Genomic DNA, 12,658 nt, shown 5'->3' with positions numbered 1-12,658 from the left:
TATATAGTGAAATTCACTGTCACTTCCACTTAACTATATTATTATTTATAGAAAGACAAGTGTAGGATTAAATATGATGCACAGTTTATAGTCACTAGACAGCTATAATTCACAGTCGCTTCTAAAGCTAGGTACTATCTCTGTAGGAGTAGTGGAGCTGCCGTGGTTCTGGGACATAGGGCCCATTGTTTTCCTTATGCAAACAACCCAACCACTTCACGTAGAGTACATATGTAAACAAATTGCACTCCATTGTTTGTTTATGATCCTAGTATTAACAAACTGTTTACTTGTGCTCTTAGTTATATTTATGCAAGTCTAAATTACAACAGATGCTGTTAGCCTAATCTTAACGACCATAATTTATAACCTAATGTGGTCACCAGATGCTTTTAGCCTTATGTAAACAAAAAACACCCTTGTACTCTTAAGTTATGTTAATGCAAGTCTAACTTACAACACGTGCTGTTAGCCTAATCTTAATGTGCATAATTTATTATCTAACATGGCTGCCAGATGCTTTTAGCCTTATGTAAACAAAAAAACTCTTGTACTCTTAAATTATGGTTATACAAGTCTAATTTATGACCAAATACTTGTAGCCTATTCTTAACAGCTAAAATTTATAACCTAGAAAAGGATTAGCTCCCATTCCCCACCCCTCTAGGCTGTGGTGGCCATCACCATGAGATGTACTCATCATTCGTTCTCTGGATGTTGGTCAATCACCATCAAAAGACAGCAGCAGCAGATATCGGCCACTGACCCCAGAAAGTACAAGTGTGAAATTCAAATGACGTCTGCAATTTCGATTTTGCAGTTTGCAGCAGAGTATTGTGGCCATTAGCATTTTATGCAAACATTCTTATCATACGACCAGTTACCATTGCTATGTACAGTTTTGGGGGAATTTGTTCTGACTTTGAGGGCACATTGTTAATTTTCTTCCTTCAAATACCCACTGATTTTCATGATCATCGTCCATAGACAAACACACATAGATTATCATAAATACGAGGCTTTAAATGTTAACATTAACCACTACAGTGCATTATTTGAACAGATACGCTCTTCCTACGTACCAAGTCTACGTTTCACTATAAGGAACTTCTCCCTGCATTACTAATGTGTTAAGAACAATGATCTACACACTCTGACATCACTGTGAGGCCGCTGTAGAGGACTGTCACACGGTGAAATTATAGTAGACTTGTAAGTAATGGAAGTAAATAAAAAAAATTCAAGTGGGAACATTTTGAGAGACAACTATGTAAATATACGTTTGACATTGCTAAAGTATACTGTAAACAATTTCCCACACTTGTGCTACTGCTGCCACTACTGAGGATAGGATTGTAATATTAGAGGTACGCACTTTTATACAAGCAATAAAAAATATATACTGAGATCCACACTGGGAGTGTGTGCATCCCCAGCACTGCTTGTCTGGAGCTCCCACCAGTCATACCACTGCTAGGGCCCAGCCTGCCGCCCCCACAGCCACAGCACTGTCACCGTATGCCACTACCTCCGAGTCAGCTGGAGAGAAGGTGTACAGTGATTCTCTCAGCAGTACATCCTTCGGCAGCATCGTGTGAAGGTAGAGGAACTGCCAAAATTTTCACCAGGCACATGCATAACAAAGCGGTGCCTGGAGCAGGTAGGCCTTTGTTCTAGTCCATCACACAAAGACCAGCATGTGTCAGCATCTAAAATGGGGATACTTATGCTCAGAGAATGATATATACATATGCACGGTAAGTCTCTGCTGACCCCCAGTTCTGGGTGACTTTCCTGAAATCCGCCTCTTTTCCTAGACCTCTCCAGTCCTTTTCCTTCACCCCTCTTCTTTCCCCTTCAACCCTTCTGCCTGAAGAAGGAGCCAATGGTTCCAAGAGCTTGTTAACTACAAGCATCTTTTATGTGTGTGTTCTGCCGCCGCTTGGTGAGTAGTTTTTTAGCTATCAAATAAATAATTTTGTCAATAATTGGTTGTTTTAGTTATATAATGTGTGTGTGTGTGTGTGTGATGCACTGAGAACCATAAGGGTCTGAAGGCCCAAAGCACACCATTGTCGATCCCACAGTTGTGTGAATATCTCATAAACCAGTGAGACAGCTTTTCGTGAATGTTCATTTATACAACATGGGCCTACTGCCCAGATAAACCTGACTCACCATATGTCAGAAGCATGAATAAATGCCACAGCCTCACAATTGGCGATGATGTGCCTTAGGCCCTCATGGTTCTCAGTGCCTCGCATAAAACACTTGACAAAATTTATTCGAAAGTAGCGTCCACCATAGCAGTGTGCAATCTACATTTTGCATAAACTATTTGATCAAAGTTATGCAGACACCTACTAAAAATTCTACCACTACCATAACGATTGGTGATATAAAGTGTCCCTCATAAGAGTCGTTATATGTGTCTTCTCAGGTATTTTCGTATACAGGGTAGTCCATTGATCGTGACCGGGCCATATATCTCACGAAATAAGCGTCAAGCGAAAGAACTACAACGAACGAAACTTGTCTAGCTTGAAGGGGGAAACTAGTTGGCGCTATGGTTGGCCCGCTAGATGGCGCTGCCATAGGTCAAATAGATATCAACTGCGTTTTTTTAAAAATAGGAACACACATTTTTTATTACATACTCGTGTAGTACGTAAAGAAATATGAATATTTTAGTTGGACCACTTTTTTCGCTTTGTGATAGATGCCGCTGTAATAGTTACAAACATATGGCTCACAATTTTAGACGAACCGTTGGTAACAGGTAAGTTTTTTAAATTAAAATACAGAACGTAGGTACGTTTGAACATTTTATTTCGGTTGTTCCAGTTTGATACATGTACCTTTCTGAGAACACATGCTATTACAGCGTGATTACCTGTAAATACCACATTAATGCAATAAATGCTCAAAATGATGTCCGTCAACCTCAGTGCATTTGGCAATACGAGTAACGACATGCCTCTCAACAGCGAGTAGTTCGACTTCCGTAATGTTCGCACATGCATTGAAAATGCTCTGGCGCATGTTGTCAGGTGTTGTCGGTGGATCACAATAGCAAATATCCTTCAACTTTCCCCACAGCAAGAAATCCGGGGACGTCAGATCTGGTGAACGTGCGGGCCATGGTATGGTGCTTCGACGACCAATCCACCTGTCATGAAATATGCTATTCAATACCGCCTCAACAGAACGCGAGCAATGTGCCGGACTTCGATCATGATGGAAGTACATCGCCATTCTGTCATGCAGTGAAACATCTTGTAGTAACATCGGTAGAGCATTACGTAGGAAATCAGCATACATTACACCATTTAGATTGCCATCCATAAAATGGGGGCGAATTATCCTTCCTCCCATTATGCCGCACCAAAACATTAACTCCCCAAGGTCGCTGATGTTCCACTTGTCGCAGCCATCGTGGATTTTGCGTTGTACAGTAGTGCATAGTACGCCGGTTTACGTTACTGCTGTTGGTGAATGACGTTTCGTCGCTAAATAGAACGTTTCGTCGCTAAATAGAACACGTGATAAAAATATATCATCGTCCCGTAATTTCTCTTGTGCCCAGTGGCAGAACTGTACACGTCGTTCAAAGTCGTCGCCATGCAATTCCTGGTGCACAGAAATATGGTACGGGTGCAATCGATGTTGTAGCATCCTCAACACCGACGTTTTTGGGATTCCCGATTCTCGCGCAATTTGTCTGCTACTTGTGTGCGGATTAGCCGCGACAGCAACTAAAACACCTACTTGGCATCATCATTTGTTGCAGGTCGTGGTTGACGTTTCACATGTGGCTGAACGCTTCCTGTTCCCTTAAATAGCGTAACTATCCGGCGAACAGTCCAGACACTTGGATGATGTCGTCCAGGATACCGAGCAGCATACATAACACACGCCCGTTGGACATTCTGATCACAATAGCCATACATCAACACTATATCGACCTTTTCCGCAATTGGTAAACGGTCCATTTTAACATGGGTAATGTATCACGAAGCAAATACCGTCCTCACTGGCGGAATGTTACGTGATACCACGTACTTATACGTTTGTGACTATTACAGCGCCAACTATCACAAAGTGAAAAAAGTGGTCCAGCTAAAACATTCATATTTCTTTACGTACTTTAGTACTAAAAAATGGGGGTCCCTATTTAAAAGAAACGCTGTTGATATCCGTTTGACCTATGGCAGCGCCATCTAGCGGGCCAACCATAGCGCCATCTGGTTTCCCCCTTCAAGCTAGACGAGTTTCGTTCTTCGTAGTTTTTTCGTTTGATGCTTATTTCGTGAGATATTTGGCCCGGTCACTCTCAATGGACAACCCTGTATATTTGCAATTTAGTTCTGCAATTTGTAGCTGGAGTGGGCATAAAGAAATACCGCTTATTTTCGTCTTTAATGTGACACTCTGTCAGATCAAACTGTTACTTTGTCTCATATTATGAGTAAAGTGATTTTAAAGTGGAATTTTATATAGTCACGTGGCAGATCTGCCCCCAATCTGTCTGGCACAGTATTTTCGTAACTGATATGTATTAACAGTGACATTAAAACACGAAGAACAGCTATTGCTCCAGCAAACTCCATAGTATAGGAAATGGACGTTTGAAGCATAATGTGCCATAAATCTTCTATAGCTACCGTCATATACAGTCAATTCCACAGGAAAGTGTACGCCGTTATCTGCATTAAATATACAGTACTGAAAGCTAGTCATGAGGTGCTTTTATAAGCAAGGGGAGCAATCAGATGGAGGGGGGGGATGATGTGCAAATTATGAAGGGAGTGTGGTTTGGCTTCAAATGGCTCTGAGCATTATGGGACTTAACATCTGAGGTCATCAGTCCCCTAGAACTTAGAACTACTTAAACCTATCTGACCTAAGGACGTCACACACATCCATGCCCGAGGCAGGATTCGAACCTGCGACCGTACGGTCGCACGGTTCCAGACTGAAGCGCCTAGAACCGCTCGGCCACTCCGGCCGTCGAGTGTGGTTTATTTCGATTCTACAGCATACAGTGTTTTCTAAACGTGTCACAAATCCAAACATGGGTCTGTGACCTGATCCTCCACACAACATGAGTTTTGTAACAAGAGCACTGTCCAGGGGCACTTTGTCAGTTGGTCAATGTTTCCTGTATGGGATGGCGACATAAAAAACGCTGCAGATAGAACTGTTCGCAGTATGTATCGGTTTACTGTGCGAGGTTGCATTATTGCTGGTGTAGTTCAGTAGACATACACTGCTAAATTTCCTTCCTGGTTAGGTGTTTTGGGGTAGAGAGTAACAGCATGTGTACAAAGCATACCTAAGTTACTTATTGTAGTATACAAGTATGACCACAGATATCTGATCACAAATAAAATCGCGTATTGTCACTTACCTGGTTGTGGCTGATCCTTGAAACACGTGTAGCGCTATAAATGTTCCAGTGGGTAATGTAGGAAGGTCCATGATGCCTACTAGGTTCGTATCATCTTGGTGTATACCAGTCGAAAAAGTAACAGAAAAGCTTGTAAAAAACACTGTATTTCTCACAGTACACTATTGCGTAAATTTTAAGAAACTACATTTAACGAAAACTGTGATGCTATCATACATCAGATGTAGCCACCACAAAAGAGAGGCGAGAGCGTGTGCGGAAGCATATAAACAAATCATTTTTTCCTCTATCGGTATGTCAGCAACAATCGACAGTACTGTTCCTGTCTATCTTCCTCCATGCACTGTACGGTGGATTACAGAGTACGGTTTACATGTAGATGTATGCTGTTCTTTGAGGATGCTGTTGCCTACAAGAAGACAGTAACGAAATTCATAGGATCGACGATCGGTAAAGAAACTGGATGTAAATAAATATAATATATTGCGTATAAATGGGTGTTTGGGTGTTGTTACTATGGTCTTCAGTCCGAAGAATGGTTTGATGCAGCTCCCCATGCTACTCTATCCTGCGCAAGCCACTTCGCCTCCGAATGACTACTGCAACTTACATCCTTCGGAATCTGCTTATTGTATTCATTTCGTAGTGTCCCTCTACAATTTTTACCACACACGCTTCCCTCTAATACTGAGGTGATGATCCCTTCACGTATCAGAATGTGTCCCATCAACCAATCCCTTCTTCTAGTCAGGTTGTGCCACAAATTAATTTTCTCCCTAATTCTATATAGTATCTCCTCTTTAATTTCGTGATTCACCCACCTGATCTTCAGCATTCTTTTATGACACCACATTTCAAAAGCTTCTATTCTCTTCTTGTCTAAACTGTTTATCGTCTATGTTTCAAAATGGTTCAAATGGCTCTGAGCACTATGGGACTCAACATCTTAGGTCATACGTCCCCTAGAACTTAGAACTACTTAAACCTAACTAACCTAAGGACATCACACACACCCATGCCCGAGGCAGGATTCGAACCTGCGACCGTAGCAGTCGCGCGGTTCCGGACTGAGCGCCTGAACCGCTAGACCCCCGCGGCCGGCGTCTATGTTTCACTTTCATACATGGCTGCTCTCCGCACAGATACTTCAGAAACGACTTCCTAATACATAAATCCCTATTCGATGTCAACAAATTTCTTTTCTTCAGAAACACTTTTCTTTCCATTCCCAGTCTACATTTTATATGATCTCTACTTCGGCCATCATCAGTTATTTTGCTGGCCCAATAGCAAAACTCATCTGCTACTTCAAGTGTTCCCTTTTCCTACTTAATTCCGTCAGTATCACCTGATTTAATTCGACTGAATTCCATTGCCTTGTTTTGCTTTTGTTGATGTTCGTTTTATATCCTTCTTTCTAGACATCGTCCATTGCGTTCAACTGCTCTTACAAGTCCTTTGTTGTCTCTGACGGAATTACAATGTCATCAGAAAATCTCGAAATTTTATTTCTTGTCTCTGAATTTTTGGTTTCCTTTACTACTTACTCAATTTACATACTGAATAACATCAGGGATACGCTACAATCCTATCTCACTCCCTTCATAGCCTTTCGCTCCCTGTATTTTACCTCTGGTACCTTCAGAGTTTCAAAGACAGTATTCCAGTCAACATTGTCAAAAGCTTTCTCTAAGTCTACAAATGCTATAAATGTAGTTTTTCCTTTCCTTAAGCTATGTTCTAAGATAATTTGAAAGGTCAGTATTACCTCGCGTGGGGCTACTATTGTCCGGAATCCAGACATCACCTCCGGCGTCTGCTGCTACTAGTTCTTCCATTCTTCTGTAAAGAGCTCGTGTTAGTATTTTGCAACCATGCCGTATCAGACTGATAGTTCGCTAATTTTCACATCTGTCAGCAATTGCTTTCATTGGAATTTGGATTACTACATTCCTCTTGAAGTCTGAGGGTTATTTCGCCTGCCTCATGCATCTTACATACCAGATGGATGGGCTTTGTCATGGCTGGCTCTGCCAAGGCTATCAGTAGTTCTGACGGAGGATCGTCTACTCCCGGGGCCTTGTTTCGACTTAGATCTCTCAGAGCTCTGTCATATTCTTTTTGCAGTATCGTATCTCCCATATCACCTTCATCTACGTACTTTTCCATTTCTGTAATACTGCCTTCAAGTTCATCTTTCTTGCATAGAACCTCTCCACCTTCCACTTTTCTCTTCTTTGCTTAGGACTGGGTTTACATCTGAGCTCTTCACATTCATACAGCTGCTTCTCTTTTCTCCAAAGACCTCTTTAATTTTCCTGTAGGCGGTATCTATCTTTCCTCTAGTGAAATATGCTTCTAAATCCTTCCATCTATCTTTTAGCAATTGCTGCTTGACCGTTTTGCCCTTCCTGACAGACTCATTTTTTAGGTGTTTGTATTTCCTTTCGCCTGCTGCATTCGCTGCATTTTTATATGTATTCTTTCACCAGTTAAACTCTATATCTCTGGTGATACCATGAGTTTCTACCAGGCCTTGTCTTGTTACGTATCTGATCCGCTGCTACCTTCACTATTTCATCTCTCAAAGCTATCCATTCGTTTTCTACTGTGTTCCTTGCCCCTGTTCTAGTCAATTGTTGCCCAATTCTCCCTCTGAAACTCTCAACAGTCTCGGTTTCTTTCAAATCATACATCTCCCATCTCCTTAATCTCCTACCTTTTCCAGTTTCTTTAGTTTAATCTACAGTTCATAACCAATGACTTGTGGTCAGAGTCCACATCTGCCCTTGGAAATGTCTTCCAGTTTTAAATGTGGTTCCGAAATCTCTGTCTTACCATTATATAATTAATCAGTAACCTGGGGTCTCCAGGTCTCTTTCACGTGCACAAGCGTATTCCATAATTCTTAAACGAAGTGTTAGCGATGATTAAATTATGCTCAGTGCAAAATTCTACCAGACGGCTTCCACTTCCATTCCTGTCCCCCATCCATATTCACCTATAATTTTTCCTTCTTTCCGTTTACCTACTATAGAATTCTAGTTCCCCATCAAAATTAAATGTTCGTGTCCCTTAAGTATCTGAATAATTTCAATTCGTCATACATTTTCTCAGTATCTTCATCATTTGTGGAACTAGTTGGCATATACATTTGTACTAGTGTGATGGGTGTTGTCTTTGTGTCGTATTTTGGCTATGATAATGCGTTCACTATGCTGTTCATAGTAGCTTACCTGCATTCCTGTTTCTTTATTCATTATCAAACCTACTTATTTGATTTTATATTTATGACCTGCCCCTCCTGCCACCAAACTTCATTAATTCCCAGTATATCTAATTTCAACCTACCCATTTCACTTTTTAAATTTGCTGACCTACCTGCGCAGTTAAGGTATCTACGATTCCGCTCTTCGACTACGTTACTGGTAACAAGCCATTCGAATCAGTATCAGGTGTGTAATATCTAGGAGTAACCGTTCAGACCCAGTGGAACAATCACATAAGACAATTTTTAAGAAAGTCAGGCTTCAGGCTGAGGTTCGTTGGCAGAATCTTAAGAAAATTTGTTTCATCATTTACGAAAGAAGTGGTTTACAAAACATCTGTTTGACCAATCCGTTTTATCAGTATTTGCTGTTCACGTTGAGTACTTACCAGGTTGGATTAATAGAAAATCCAACGAAATGCTGCATGTTTTTTCATGTCGAGCGAAGTTTTTCCTGTTGAGAAAAAATAGTCAAAGAGTGTATGCTGCGAGCGATGTATTACTTCCTTCCACACACATATAGCAAAATGGCCACTATGAGGAATTAGAGCTAAAACGCATGTTTACCAACAGTCATTCTGTCCATGTGAATGGGGCAGGGATGAGGGTTAATGTACTCTCCATAACACACCATAAAGTGGCATGTGAGGGTTACACATCTGATTTCTCGGTACAGACGTCCTGTAGACACTAGGATCATCTGCGAGAGCTGTTGTATTTCTTGCATGGAGTCTCGTTTAAGTTCCGACAAAAGCCTATATATGGTGCTTGTCATAATACACTAGCATCTTTGATCACTACGACAGCATTAGCATATAAAATGATTTAAACGAGAGAATGGCTTGCGCCCTATTGGAGGTCCCTGACCTTGATGGTATGGTAGCTAATATCAAGTGTCGATGAACTTTTATAATGTACAGTGGTTCTTCGCTGTCGTACAGAAGTAAGATTCCTCCGAATTCATACTTGTGGATGAGTACATTTTTGCGCCATTGCCAAACTGGGATGTAGCTATAACAGAAACAGAAGTTTTGGTGACAATAAGCAAACTGAATTTAAAAATCAGTAAAATGGAAGTTGCTGATGTATATGCTATATATAGAAGACTGTAGTTTTAATAAAACATTTGTTTATGGAACGCATATAGGGAAAGGTGGTACCATGCAGCAGTACTATAAAACAGGGCTGACAGGTGTGGTCTAGATTTGTTTCCGAGAATATTACGAAACGCCTATTTGAATCTTCTTAAAAATGTATGATTTTATTGTATCATCATGTAGTGAACTGGACATGGGACATCTTCTTATTCCGTAGATCTTAAGAAAAAAACATTGCGAACTGTTACTGTTCCCGGAAATAGTGTTATTCAGAAGATATTAAGAAAATGAGACAGTGTTTTAAATAGAGTTAGGCAGATCCCTATTACAGAAATTACTGATTCCTGCTGCAGACGGAATGCTACCGTACCCTAAATCGAGTATCAAACTCTCCAACAGCGTGTAGGATAAATGAACAATGCGCTAAATCTTCACATATCTCGTTGTTCTATGTATAATTCTGTTAAGTGATGCAGACTTTGAAGAATTAAATCAACTCTGGGCGTACATAATATATACCGTAATCACTGTACAGGGCATTGCAGCCGTTTTTCCGCCATTCTTTGAACTTTTTTTTCAGTGTCATCTGGCAAAACTAGCTAGTAATGATTCCATACTGCGTAGCAATAGTCGAGAAGAGCGTGAAGAAGTATGGTGTAGGCAATCTCTGTTAGCACAGATCTGCAGCATTTTCGAAGTTTTGTGGCAATAAAACTGTGGTTGTGCACACCTTATTTTTTGTGCAGATAACAGCATCGTCTGAGAAATGCTTTATGGAGCATGGCGTGACGGAAATCTTTGTTATAGATGCGACATGATGGTTTAATCAGACCTTGGCTGTATACTAGAAGCTAACCTGCAACGGGACATCGGAATAGACATAAGAAAATCCCTATTAAAGAAATTACTTCTAGATTAGTGGTTTTTCTGTCCTATGCACATATTGAGTAGAGGAACAGTGATTGTGTGTGTGTGTGTGTGTGTGTGTGTGTGTGTGTGTGTGTGTGTGCGTACTCTACTCTCTCTTGCATAATTCCAAAGGAATTTATATTAGATATATGATGGTGACGGTAAAAGATTCATTGGACAGTATAATAACCGGTCAAGAAATTCCCGAGATTTCTGCTAACAACATTTTTCCTTTACATAATGGTACACAGATAAAAACTTCTCGGTGAAGAGACAAAGGAATTTACGTTTCAACTACTGCTTTGCTAGCGCTTCTCGTAAGTGCTTTCACGATACTGGCACGCTACAGAGAAAAGATGATTCTACTATTAACTACTTTTATACAAGGATTCCGTCAAGTTATGAGCTGGTGAACAAATTCAATACCCAGTAAAGACCTAGATACAGGTATGTGATTACTCCAGTAAAGTATTTAGGTGTTATTGTATAATGGAGTAATTATGTAGTGTGCACGTACACTCATGGTTTGTTGGATTAGAGATGGCGCTATGTTTGGAGACAGTGCGTTCTTGTCGCTACAGCGGATGGCGTGGTTCGGCGCGCCACATGACTGTGATGTTGTCAGCACTAGTAGTGACGAACAGCGGAAAGACGGATTTCATCGCGGCCAGATCGTGGTCACGGGACAAATCAATCTCGCAGGACGCGCAGATACTGGGCTTTTCTTTCGAGGAAAACCGCCGCAGCCAGAGTAACCTGCCGTGGGAAACCCATGTTGCGGATTGTAACAATGCGTACACCCGTCTGAGTGCAGCGAAGCGTTTATTCAGTAGTTGAGTGCTGGAGGAAAACAACCATACTATCCACAACCTCCTCTTTGCTATAGGGTCCAGAAGCCATCGCCCATACATTTATTTCTGCTCTACACAGATCACAAGGCACAGTGATTAGCTTGGGCGTAGAAACACTGTCAATGAATGCTCTGAGCACTGCAAAAGGTCATGTGGGCTGATGAGTCGAGGTACATGTTGATGGCAGGGTAGGAGTACCTCTCACCGTGAACAGCACAGAAACGTACTGTCCTATCACGTGCATACGTTTTTTCGTTTCCATCAAAATATTGCACCTCCCGATTTTGTCAACATGGCTCAAGGAATACTCCACAGAACGTACGGGTGCTTATGTTCCTCCCACCGCTTTCTCGGCCCATGTTACCTGAACTACATCCTATAGACCATGAGGCGTAGCGCCGTATACCGATCCTGCCTTGGAGGCAGTAAAGTGGGAGATGTGTCTCAGAGTTGCATAGTGACAGATGGTGACGCGAGACTGGACGCGCACGTAGTTTATGTATCAGCCGATAGAGGACAATATTGGGTAGAGGGACTGTGATTTTAGTTTCGATTGTGCCCACTAGAGTGCACTAAAGTAACAGAATGTTTTTCATAAACTGTTCTAGTATTTTCATAAAGAGTTATTATGTCTTTTTGTGTATGTAAAATGTTATAGATGTGTTTAAGCAGTATGAATGATGCGTGAGTGTGGTTTAAGGTTAATATGAAGATAATTGTTTAACGAGTTATGTAGCAGCATTTAGTGTGGGAACATTTCGAAGAAGTATGGATATGGACAAAGGGGATTTTTGTAGAATAGATTTGTAAAGTAAGTTTATGGTAAACAGAAAGTTAATTCAGGTGTAAATAACAATAGTAAATAAATTTATGCACAAGCAAAACTTCAGCATATTAGATAATTACTTCGGTAAAAATTGCAGTCGTTAGGTTTACTATTTTGCAATTGGTCATTGGTGAAAAGCGCGGATTGACGCGGGAGAATGTTGTTTTGCTATTGGCTGTTGAGTAAACTGACCAATGGTAAAGCAATATTCTTCGCGCGCCTTTCTCTGCTGGTAGAGAAGACTTTGAGTATTCTAGAGAAGAGCCATGAAACAGTTCGGACGTGTGTAGTAGTAGT

General features: G+C 41.0%; 1 protein-coding gene across 1 annotated transcript in view; it reads left to right on the top strand.

Annotated features, from left to right (window-relative positions):
* The window catches only part of LOC126162722 (sialin), a 291,443-nt gene that overhangs the window by 94,915 nt on the left and 183,870 nt on the right, over positions 1-12,658 (top strand). The window lies entirely within an intron of this gene.

This window comes from Schistocerca cancellata, chromosome 2 (genome assembly GCF_023864275.1).
Source record: "Schistocerca cancellata isolate TAMUIC-IGC-003103 chromosome 2, iqSchCanc2.1, whole genome shotgun sequence".
Classification (NCBI taxonomy): domain Eukaryota; kingdom Metazoa; phylum Arthropoda; class Insecta; order Orthoptera; family Acrididae; genus Schistocerca; species Schistocerca cancellata.
Note: the sequence above shows the minus strand (reverse complement) of the source record. Positions and strands in the feature narration are given on the sequence as shown.